The sequence below is a fragment of the Rhinolophus hipposideros genome, assembly GCF_964194185.1.
Source record: "Rhinolophus hipposideros genome assembly, chromosome: 24".
NCBI lineage: Eukaryota > Metazoa > Chordata > Mammalia > Chiroptera > Rhinolophidae > Rhinolophus > Rhinolophus hipposideros.
The window spans coordinates 13,439,857-13,451,575 of record NC_138070.1 but is presented as its reverse complement, the minus strand read 5'-3'; positions in this window follow the sequence as shown (position 1 = coordinate 13,451,575).

The window sequence follows — 11,719 nt, the reverse complement described above, 5'->3', positions numbered from 1 at the left end:
ATATTCATTGTGCCCCCACTATGTGCCTTGCACTGTGCTAGGCATTGAGGATAGGGTGATGAACAGTACAGAATCCCTGCTCTCGTGGAGCAGACATTCTAGTTAGGGAGACAACATAATACAATACGATACCCAAATACATAAGACAATTTCAGACATTGGTAAGTATAAATGAAGAAAATAAAACAGAGTGAAGTGACTGAGGGCATGGCTGAGATAGGATGTAGGGGGTTGGGACCAATAAGTACCCTTGAAGAGGCGACTACATCTGAGCTGAGACCGGAAGGAGAAGTAGGAGACAGAGTGGCTGGAACCTGTGCAAAAGCTTTAAGGTTGCAAAGAGCTTGGTGTGTGCAAGCAACCAGGGAGACCAGGGCAGGGAATGGGAGGGAATGCAGTGAATGGAGTGAAGCTCAGCAAGCTGAGCAGGGCTGGAGTATATTGAGTTATGTAGGGGGTGGTATAGAGTTTGGATGTTATTTTAAGGGCAATGAGAAATCACTAGTGCCAGAAAAATAATGGCCAAAGCTTATTAAATATCTTCAGTGTAACCTTTCCGGGGGCAGATGGGAGTAGAGATTGTTCCAAACTAAGAGCATTATCCAAGGACAGTCAGGAAGTGAGAGGGTCTGGGGAAGACCAAGCCATCATCTCTTCTTGCTCATCACCCAAACCCTGACATGTCCCATCAAGCAGGTCTCCCACTAATAGGTGCCCAAGTCATCAACTTTGGCTTGTTCCCACCACACCCAACCTCACTACCTCAGGCATCCTAAGATACCATCTCCTCGAAGCATCACCAGCCCGCCCAGCACCCTGACTCGGTGCCAGAACCCCACCCCCCTTTCAGACACCTCCATGAATTCCACAGAGAGATCACAAGCTACAGCATCAGACGACTTCCTGATTTCTCAAACTGCTCCATCCCAGCCAAACTACCGGAGACTACGGCCGATACAAGAAATTCAAGTTTAGAAGAATTCTCTTGCCATGGAACATTGTTTGACGTGCTGAGATAGGTCATGGCTCTGGGTTAATGGAGTGTCTTGAAAGTCATCCATCCATTCATTTGTCTACCCACCCATCCATTCAACAAGTGTTTTAAGTGCCTGTTCTGGGGCAGATTCTTACCTTCTCATAGCTCATGATAGGGATTGGGCTGGAAATGGATGCTGTGAGCTGGGTATTACACAGTCAGGAGTGATGGGAACTGTGGAGAATTGGGGAATCACACAGTTCACCGAAAGGGCACTGTGGCTATTCACCTGGCCACTCATTGCCCAGAGTGGTTAGGGTTTCAGATTTCTCAAGAGAAGCCAGAAACCTAGATTTAAGGGTAAAAACTGAATTTTAGATGTTGGCAACTAATTCAAATGTTTTAAAAAACACTAGGTAAGCTACACAACACATTTATTTTCCTTTTTTCATTTGACATAAGTTGCTGACACAATGCTCCTTTCACCCTAAATACTTTCATGTGTATTTCCTTCAAACAAGAATGTTCTCCTACGGAATCACAATCCGGGAAATTAAAACACGGATACAATTTTACCATCGAATACTCAGACCTCATTAAGTTTCACCATGTGTCCAAATAATGTCCCTTGTAGCAAAAGGGTTTGGTTCAAGATCTTCTGTTGAGTGTAGTCCTGTCTAGAGTCTCCTTCAGTCTGGAACATTCCTTGGTCTTTGACTCTCATGATCTGGACACTTTTGAAAGGACAGTTACTTTGGAGACTATCTTGCAATTTAGATTTGTCTGCTGTTTCCTCTCGAATAGTTGCTGCATTCAGGTCATGCATCTTAGATTAGATGAAGATTGTGGATTCTGTGCATCATGAAATATCACAGAAGTGATGCTGTGTTCTTCCCATTGCATCATAACAGATGATACATGACTTAATTTTTCCCATTATTGATTATGTCAATTTTGATCACTTGAGTAAGGTGCTGTCTCCCAGGCTTCTCCATGTGAATCTGCTCTATTCCTCCGAAATTAAGATTTCATAGGGAGTTCCTTTGAGAGTGGGTAAAATCTCACCTCTCATCCAACTTTCCATTTATTTCTTTCCCTCAGTACAGACTCTTGATTCCATGGGTTATAATCCATTACTTTGGGGGTGCTCAAGTTATCCTAGATTTGGCCTGTGATGGCCCCTTTAGTTGGCTTCTTTGCCCTTTTGCCATGTCACCGTCATTCTTAAAGCACTTATTTACTGTCTGGTACAAGATATTCCAGGCTTATCTTGTACTTTCTCTGCCCTAGTCCTAAAACCAGCCACTTCTTCAAAGAGCCCATGAAGCATGGTATTTGGGGTGCCTCTGCTCCGAGATCCTCTCAGTGGACAGTTACACACATGTGCACGCACACACACTTATATCTGTAAGTATTTGTTTCTATAGTCATCTATTTATATTGAAAACCATGAGTTCACCCTAATAGATCCAATTCCAATCTAAGTCATAGGATTAATTCTAGTTTTTTCCCCTTTCCATATTAATAACTCCCTTTTCTGACATGAGAAACCTGGTATTCTCATTATTTTTAATATAGTCACTGATATGACCTACCCCCATATGTAAGGAAGGGAAGGGAAAGGGGAGGAGCCGTATACACCTTTGGCAAGCTGGCTTTAGCTATGGGCCATCAGTTCCTACCTTTACTTAGAGTAGTGGGGCAGATATTTGCGCATATGTTTTTATTGAATGTTTACTCTGAATCAAAGAGGACAGGGGACTAAACAATAACTAATGTGTTGTGGGGAAAATGCTGCCAGACACAGAGAAGCCACTTCATTTGTTTGGACTGTTGGGCCATCATACTTGCTCCATCAGTTGCAAACCGCCTCTCAAATTTGCAGGACCAGCTTGGCCAGTAGAGTTCATTCTACTGGTTGGCAATGACGCAGTGGGAGTGAGGTGTTCGCCCTACAAAGTTTCATCATTTTCTTGAACCAGCTCCACCCAGTGATAATAGCTTCTTCCCCAAATGAATCATTAAATCCCGGTGACTCAATCTGTCTCTTCCCAACAGCAACTGTTGGAATGGACAAAGTAGACCAAGTTCATGGTCCTTCGACATTTCATGCCATAATGCAGCCTCCCCATGGGCGACAGAGTAATAATATAATAACAGGTAACATTTATTGAACATGGACTCTAAAGCCCAACCTTACACTTCCTAGCTGTGTGGCCGTGGGCCAGTCACTTCCTGTATGAGTCCTGTGGCCGCCATGACAATGACTCCAGACCTGAGGGTTCAAAACAACCGAAACCTATTCCCTCACAGTCCGGGAGACCAGAAGTCCAAATGTGTTTCACTGGAGCAAAGCCAAGTGCTGTGCTCCCTGGGAAGGCTCTAGAGGAAAATCTGTTCCCACCTCTCTCAGCTTCTCGTGGTTCCAGGCATTCCTTGGAATGCATTCCTTGTGGCTGCATCTCTCCAGTCTATGTAGCCATCATCACATGGCCTTCTCCTCTATGTGCGATGTCTTCCTCTGTCTCTCTCTTCTAAAGACACTTGCGATGGTATGCAGGGCCGCCCTGGATCATCCAGGATAATCTCTCCGTCTCAAGATCCTTCACTTCCTCACACCTGCAAAGACCCCTTTTTCCAAATAAGGTCCCATTGAGAGGTTCCAGGGATTCGGATCTGCTCTCTCTTTGGGGACCTTTACTCGGCCTACTACACTTCTGCTCTCAGAGCCTCACTTGTCTTATCTGTCAAAAGAGGATGGCAATAAAGATAAACTGCTCTCGGGGCTGCTGTGAGGTTTCAATGGGTTAATGTGACTCAGGCGGTTGGCACGCTGGCTGGCAGGCAGCCCTCGGTGAATGGCGTGCTTATTATGAATTGATTGCTGGAGTGATTTCTACCCACTCCTGGCAATTGTGGGGGTAATTGATTCCAGTGATGTCACCTCTCCAAGTGCCAGGTTTTCAGCAGGATTAAATGTGCCAAACGGGCTTTGTTGAGCCAACTCCTCTGGGTGTGAAGAGCTGCCATGCCAGCCCGCCTCGCTGTTTCACAGGACCCGTCTGCTGTTTCTCCCTAATTAACACAAAGGAGACACCCACCAGCAGCCCCACTTGCTGCCGTCCCCGGAAAACAGAGCAGCGACTACAGCTAAATATTTGAACATTTTTTTCCAGTTCCTGGATGAAAATAGTATTTTGGGCATTTAAACAGCACAAAGCAGAGAAGAGGGAGAAATGCCACCTCCTCCTTGTACCCACCTGGGCAGCCTCAGGGGGGAAAATACTCTAAAGAAACCCAAGTCTATCACTGACAATGTCACAGCCAATTACCCTTGTTATTAAATTGGAGAATATAAAAATCGAAAGCCGCCTTCTAGTCCATTTAGTTCTACAGTCGCTTCGTGAGCTTTTGCCTCAGACCAGGCTTTCCTAGGTACTGTGGCCTCAAAGATGGCGCTCCGTGAAGGCTTCACAGATCCCTGTATTGTTAACAGGAATGAACTACGTACTGAAGCCAAGTACCTGCAAACGAGGACACAAGGACACAGGAGCACAGACTGTGGAGTCTGACAGACAGACACGGGATCCAATCCTAGCCCTGCTACTTCTAGCTGTGTGACCTTCGGCAAAGGACATAATCCCTTTGCACCTCAGTTTTCTCATCTGTAAAATGGGGAGCCTAGTAGCCCCTCCTTCGAAGTATTGCGAGTAGTTAAGGATGTACCTGGGATACAGGTTGGCACGCGACGTAAGTCGTACGGGGATGCTGAAAGTGAGGATTATGGAAGGGGCCTCCCCGGCTCTCCGTAATTCTGGGTGAGAGCAGGGAGAGTCGAGTCAAGTGGATAACACCCAGCCTGCCTGTCAGGGGACCCAGGATCTGGTCCTGTTATTGACTGATTTCATGACTCAGTTTCCCTTTTTGAGCCTCACTTTCCTCATGTGTTCAGTGAGTGGGTCTGGCACGATGATTTCAGAGGCCCTTTCTACCTTCTAATTCTAGGAGTGGCTTTTGGGGGGTGTCCCTCACTCCTGCTGTCCCTGGCAGCTGGCCTTTCTCTAGGACCCAGGCCAGTAACGTGAGCCCCTTTCTGTCCTGATGAGGGTGGGGTGGAGATACACCTAAGGGGACAGGATGAGTGATGAAGCTCTTCTCGGGGACGTAAGCTCTTAAAATTCAATCGAGGAGTCTGGGAACATCCCAGCTGTTTGCTCAACGAGGGTTGCATTTAATTTTCAGGAACCGGTCCCGGCACACCGTCCAGGTCGTATGATGAACCTCTCTGGCAGAAGTGTGGCCTGCCAGCTCATGTTCCCATGCCCCAACGATGCAGGCCTTAGGCTCCTGCCCCACTGGATAGAGTGGCCTTAGGCTCCTGCCCCACTGGACAGAGTTTCATTCCTTCATGCACTGAGTATTTACTAAGTACCTACTATTTACCAATCTGTCCAACAGAGGCTGGGACACACAGTAGGAACAAGACAGTGAGGTCCCTGCTCTCATGAAGCTCACAGTCTTGTGTGGGCAGGATGCTAATTTTTAAAAATCATTTATTTAACACAACAATGAAAACCTTGGAGGAAAAATTCAGCGTGTCCTGAGGCCAGATGATCACAGAGGGCTTCTCAAAGGAAGGGGCATTTACACCTAGACCGGAAGGATGAGGAGTTAGACGGGAAAAGAGCCTTCCAGGCAGAGGTAACAACATGGCAGAGAGTTAAAGAAAAGGCAGTGTGATGGGGGAGGTCAGCCAGGGGTCCAGTGGATTGCTCATGGTGTGGGTTTCAGGCAGAGACAAATGGGGAGCTGAGGAAGGTTAAGCAGAGAAGGGAGCTGCTTCGACACCATGCACCAGTCACCTTGAACTTGGGAACTTAGGAAGTGGGGCTCTCTGCCATCCAAGAATGGTCAGTGGGTACCCATGTCCAGGAAAGGCATGGAAAACACAGGCCTGGCTTGATGCCTTCTCTTGGTGGACTGCACCCATATCTGACAACTCAGCAGAATGGAGGTAGTGTGGCTTTGGGATGGAGACCCTGACTCACTATACAGGCCATGAGAGTCCTCTGCCCAACCCCACTAAGCCTCAGTTTTCCCATCTGAAAAGTGGGGTTGCAATAACCCATCCTTCCTGGAGACACGGTGAGGATGAAGGGAAGTCACACAGGCACCAGACAGCAGACGTTCCATGACTGCTAAGCAGGTCCTGGCTGAATCTCCTTTTTTTGCAGCTTCCGGTTCCACCTTCGGACACTGAGGCCACCAGCTTCTCTCATTAGATACACTGGCTTTGCCACTTCGTTTGGACATGCCCTCCCTGTTTCTGGGACTCGGCTTCCCCCTATAAAGTAAGGGATTTGAATGGGTTGAGCTCCACCAAGCTGGGTCAGGTGGTTCCCTAACTGTGGTGAGATCAGACCCAGCAGCCAGACTTGTCAACCCTTGTCCCCCGACCCCCAGAGAGAACTGGGGAGGAACCTTTAACCTCAGTTCCCCAGCTGCTGTTATGGTTTAAGAGTTACACTTTGATTCTAAAAGTGAGGGTCTCACACACCATGCTTTTCCAGAAAGCATGCTGTTTGCACATGGTACAGACCTATCTTCATAATGTCAGCCATGGCAAAGGAAATGGGCCTGAGCCACGAAGGCTCTAATTGGGTCCCTGTGGCACTGAGGGAAAGCATTCTTTTAGAATTCCCTTGTGTGTGTGTGTGTGTGTGTGTGTGTGTGTGTGTGTGTGTGTGTGTGTGTTGGGGTGGGAGGGTCACAGCAAACCTGCCTGGGGAAATGAACATTTGAAGAATTATTTTGTTTTCTAGTGGCTTCTCTTGCCCATGATACCCCCGTCATGGAAATATCCATACTCACAGTATATGTGCTGCAGGATTATAATTGTTATCACTGATATTTCTAGGACCCGATTTTTCACATTCTGTAACAGTTTAAGATAGTTGCACACACTGTGAATGTTCTTAATGCCACTAAATTGCACACGTAAAAATTACGGTTAAAATGGTGGATTTTATGTTATGTGTATGTGACCCCCTTCCTCCCAAAAGGTCACATATTAATAAAAAGAATATGTGTAGTTTTAGCAATGCTGCTCTAGAAAAGTCTATTGATGGGAATGTTTGCTGTTGACTGAAAAAAGACTCAAACACTAAGACCCCTTATTTCCTCTTCTAACAAGGAATCCCATTGTATGTATATACCACGTTTTCTTTATCCATTAACAATTCTGTACCGGACATTTAAAATTTTGTTAAGAGGGTAGATCTCAATTTATGTGTTTTTCGCCATAAAAAAATCTTTTTAATCTTAAGAAGAAAAAAAAAAGGAAGTCCAAACTATGGTGTGGGGGTCTACGGAGTGGGTTAATTCCGTGTTTGACATCACCATGAAATTCTTCTCTCTTCCTGCCCTGTGATGGTTATAGTCAGCTGTGTCAGGTGGCTTCCTCCTGCTGAGATGACGGCTGCAGCAGAACCATGGACAGACAGGACAACACACAGCAAACACTACCCCGCCTCACGCAGACGTCCCCTCAAGGGTCATTGGGCAGAACTGGGCCACAGGCCCACTCTGGGCCCAGTCACTGTGGTGTGGGTCCTGCAGTTGGCTTAGACAAATCCGGATTTTCGCCTGAACCACGTAGAGGAGGGTCAATACCCCCCTGCAGTCAGGGTGAAGCTTGAGCGGGAAGCTGGGGGAATGGCTATGAGTTTATCAACAGGTGGTGACCCAATGAATTACAATTTCTCAGCTCCTTCTTTTAGGAGAGAGGGAGCTAAAGCCAGCACTTATGCCAGCAGGTACCAGGCAAAATATTGTCAGTATCAGGGCAATAATAACACCAACAGTTATCATTTACCAAGTCCTGTTAATGTGTCCAGCACTGGGTTAATAACAAGCTGGTACTGTTATCCTTATTGTACAGATGAGAAAACTGAAGCTCAGATATGAAATGATTTGGAGCTAAACGGAGGTTCCTTTCTTCATACCAGGCTGGCCTTGAAAGATAATATGAATACAAAAAAAAAGTGAGTGCCATTCCATCAGATAAATGCATTCCAGCATTGGAAGCAGGCTGAGCTACATGAGGACTCTGAATGGAAGGTTCTAGAACAGAATTCCATCGTCCAGCTTCCTCTGTATACAGAAGCAGGCCTGTTAGAATAAGGTCTGATGAGCTCACCTGATTTACAGAAGAGGCTCCCATGAAGGGGCAGTGGGAGGTCCCAGCCACACACTGGAAGAGGGCAGGCTTACCTGCATAAATTTCTTTCAAGGTGATGACCTCCACAGTGGGACAGATGAGGTGAGTGCCGTAGGCTAGGAGTGCTTGGAGGGATGCCACAGCATCCAGGTGGAAAAAAAACAATAACAAAGAAAACCGAATGACAAGAACTAAAAGTTAATCACGACGAAGGGCGTGTCCCCCTTTTCTCCAGTGGTAGATGAAACAGTGACCTCCAAAGATGTCGACCTCCTAATCCCAGAACCTGTGAATATATTACCTGACATGGTAAAAGGGGTTTTGCAGATGTGATTAAGGTTAAAAACCCAGAGATGGAGAGGTTATCCTGAGTTAGCCAGTGAGGTGCATGAATCCTTAAAAGTGGAGAAGCTTTCCCATCTGTGGTCCAAGCAGATGTGACTAAGGAAGGATGGTCAGAGGGAGCCTCGAAAAGCCCCAAAGGCAAAGAAACCTATTCTCCAGAGAGTCTCTAGAAAGGAATGCAGCCCTGCTGACACCTTGGACTGAACCCCTTGAGACCCGCGTCAGGTTTCTGTCCTACAGAAGTACATAATGTACACAGGGTGTTCTTAACGGGAAATTGGTGCAAAGTATATGGGACCTCTCTGTACTACCTTTGCAATTTTTTGTTTGAATGTAAAGCGAGTCTAAAATAAAACATTAATTTAAAAATACAGATGTCCAGGCCCCATCCCTGACCGATTAAATCAGAACCTCTATCTTGGGGATCAAGCCTCAGGATGTTTTAGAAGCCCTCTAGGTGAGTCAGACCTGCAGCCAGGGTTAAGAGCCACGCATGCATTGAAAGCACCTCGCAAAGTATAAAACCTGATGGAAAGGCAGGTTGTGATGAGATCAACAAGGCACTATTTTTCTTTTTAATGACACCAGTAACAGTGACCATCACAAAATTAAAACCCGAGAGAGAGCTAAAAATTAAAATCTCCCCTAATCCTGCACCTTAGTAATAGCCACTATTTTGGTGACTGCCTTTTCACACTTGTTTCTCATGGAATACCTACATTTATTATAATTCCTGATATTATTACTATGAAAACACAAAACTGGAGCTCTGAGAGGCAGCCCCATAGCCCCAGGGTCTTTGAACTCGTCTGTCTACTTCTGCATCCATCCTTTGTCTTCAGGGAGGGTAGGAGCCCCACCCAGGGGAGAAGGCTGATGTTGAAACGCTGTGAAAACCCAGCAGAGATGAATGCACCTTGGCAATGCCACCTGCTAATTAAGTGAGGGCATTGCACAGCCTCCGGTGCTGTCACATTTCAGCTAATGGGGAGTTGCTCCATGTTATCATGCCACCTCCCCATTCCTGTTTTCTCCTCCCACACTAGGACACCCAAAGATACAAGTCCAAGAACAGACCCTCATAACTGTGTGCGGGCCCAGGGCCCAGTGTGCACAGCGTCCACCTGGATGGTTTCCTGCCAGGGTTTCCCCCCTCAGCCCCTTGTGGGCCATTGTCATCAACCTGTCACTAAATATTTAATGTTGCTGAACTCTTTATATGGCCCAGCTGGTCCACATCTAGTGGCCTCTTTTAAGAGCTACACCTGCAAGCCACACGCTCCTGGAAAAGCAGACAGAGGAGAGATTCACAAGCCCTGGAGGATGGGTGTGAATCCTGCTCTCATGGTCCTTGCTGTGTGACCTCAAAGGAGTCGCTTGACCTCTCAGCGTCTCAGTTTCCTCATCTGCAAAATGGAGGCAGAAATCTCCACAGGGTGGAGGGAGCATTGGCACGTGGTAAGTAGTCAAACAATGTTAGTTCCTTTTTGTCATTCTTTTTGATTTCTTTCAATACCATCTCTTCCTTGTTCTTTTGGAGAAGGAGGAGAGGGACTCAAAGGTGGAAGAATCTACTCATTCATTCTCAACAAATATGTATTGAGTGCCTACTCTGTGGCAGGCGCTGGGACGACAGCAGGGAAGGGAATGATCCCTTATGCTGCTGAGAGGGCCCAGGCCCTCAGATCAGACCTGGGTTTAAATCTTGGCTCTGACACGTACAAGCTGTGGTTCCTTGCGCAGGTGATACCACCCATCTGAGGCTCGGTTTAGGCAACTCTGAAATGGGATAATAAAATGTCTCACAGGGTTCCTGAGAGGAACAAAGGAAAAGATACCAGTAAAGATGATTGATGACTCTCTTCCAGTCCCAGGGGCTTCGGCAGCAGCAGCGAGCTTCGGTGCAGACATGGCTAAGTCCAAGAACCACACCAAGCACAACCAGTCCCGAGAATGGCACAGAAGCAGGATTAAGAAACCCCGATCACAAAGATACGAATCTCTGAAGGGGTGGGCTCCAAGTTCCTGAGGAACACGCACTTTGCCAGAAAGCACAACAAGAAGGGCCTGAAGAAGATGCAGGCCACCAACGCCAAGGCCGTGAGTGCACTGGCTGAGGCTTCAAGGCCCTTGTAAAGCCCAAGGAGGTCAAGTCCAAGATCCCAAAGGGCAGCAGCCGCAAGCTCAGTCGACTCGCCTACATCGCCCACCCCAAGCTTGGGCGCCGTGCTTGTGCCTGCATTGCCAAGGGTCTTGGGCTCTGCCTGCCAAAATCCAAGGTCAAGGCTCAAACCAAGGCCCCCGGCCGTGGCTGCAGCTGCAGCTCCATCTCCAGCTCAGGCTCCGGCTCCCAAAGGTACCCCGGCTCCCATGAAGACTGCAGAGTAGAAGCCTCTAACTGCCGATACGAGGATGAAAGGACTGGTGGGACCACTGGGCTGCTGTCTGCATGGGGCTGGTGTCCTCCTGTGCTATTTGTACAAATAAACCTGAAGCAGGATCTGCTAAACAGACACACACACACACACACACACACACACACACACACACAACAACAACAACAAGATGCTTGATGAGCTACAGGCAGCTGTGTAATCATAAGGTGAGAAGTTGAACAGTGAGGGGCCAGTAATGATGGCCATCCAGCAGAAGAGGCTCAGAGGCTATGGCCTGCAGCCTCAGGCTTCTAGGACCAGGCCAGTCAAGCATGAGGCACTTGACTCCCACCAGTGGAGCATGTTTGGTCCTTTAAGGCCATTATACAGATTAAGAAACAGAGGCCCAGAGAGGAGAAGGTCCTCACGTAAGAGCTGCAAAATCAGGACTTGAAGCCAGGTCTCTCATGACCCAATTTACATATTTCTGAAGTTCCTACCATACTTGGAGAATCCCACCAATGATCATTTACGTATTGGGCTCTTTTGTTGGGTGGGCAGCTCTGCCTGGGCTGATCGCAGGGGAGGGGTGGCTGCCTCCCCTGCCCAATGGGGACACAATATGAAAAAGTGGAGGTGAGTTTAGCCAAAGGGGTAGGGACCATTAGGAGGGTAACTCCGGGGAGTCTCATGCACTGGGCAGACCCTGAGAAAACATGTGCCAAGTAAAGGGAAATGGGAAAGAAAGTGAGCTTCCCTGAGATGTACCAGGTGCTCTGCTTCTGGGCACTCGCTCTCCATTTA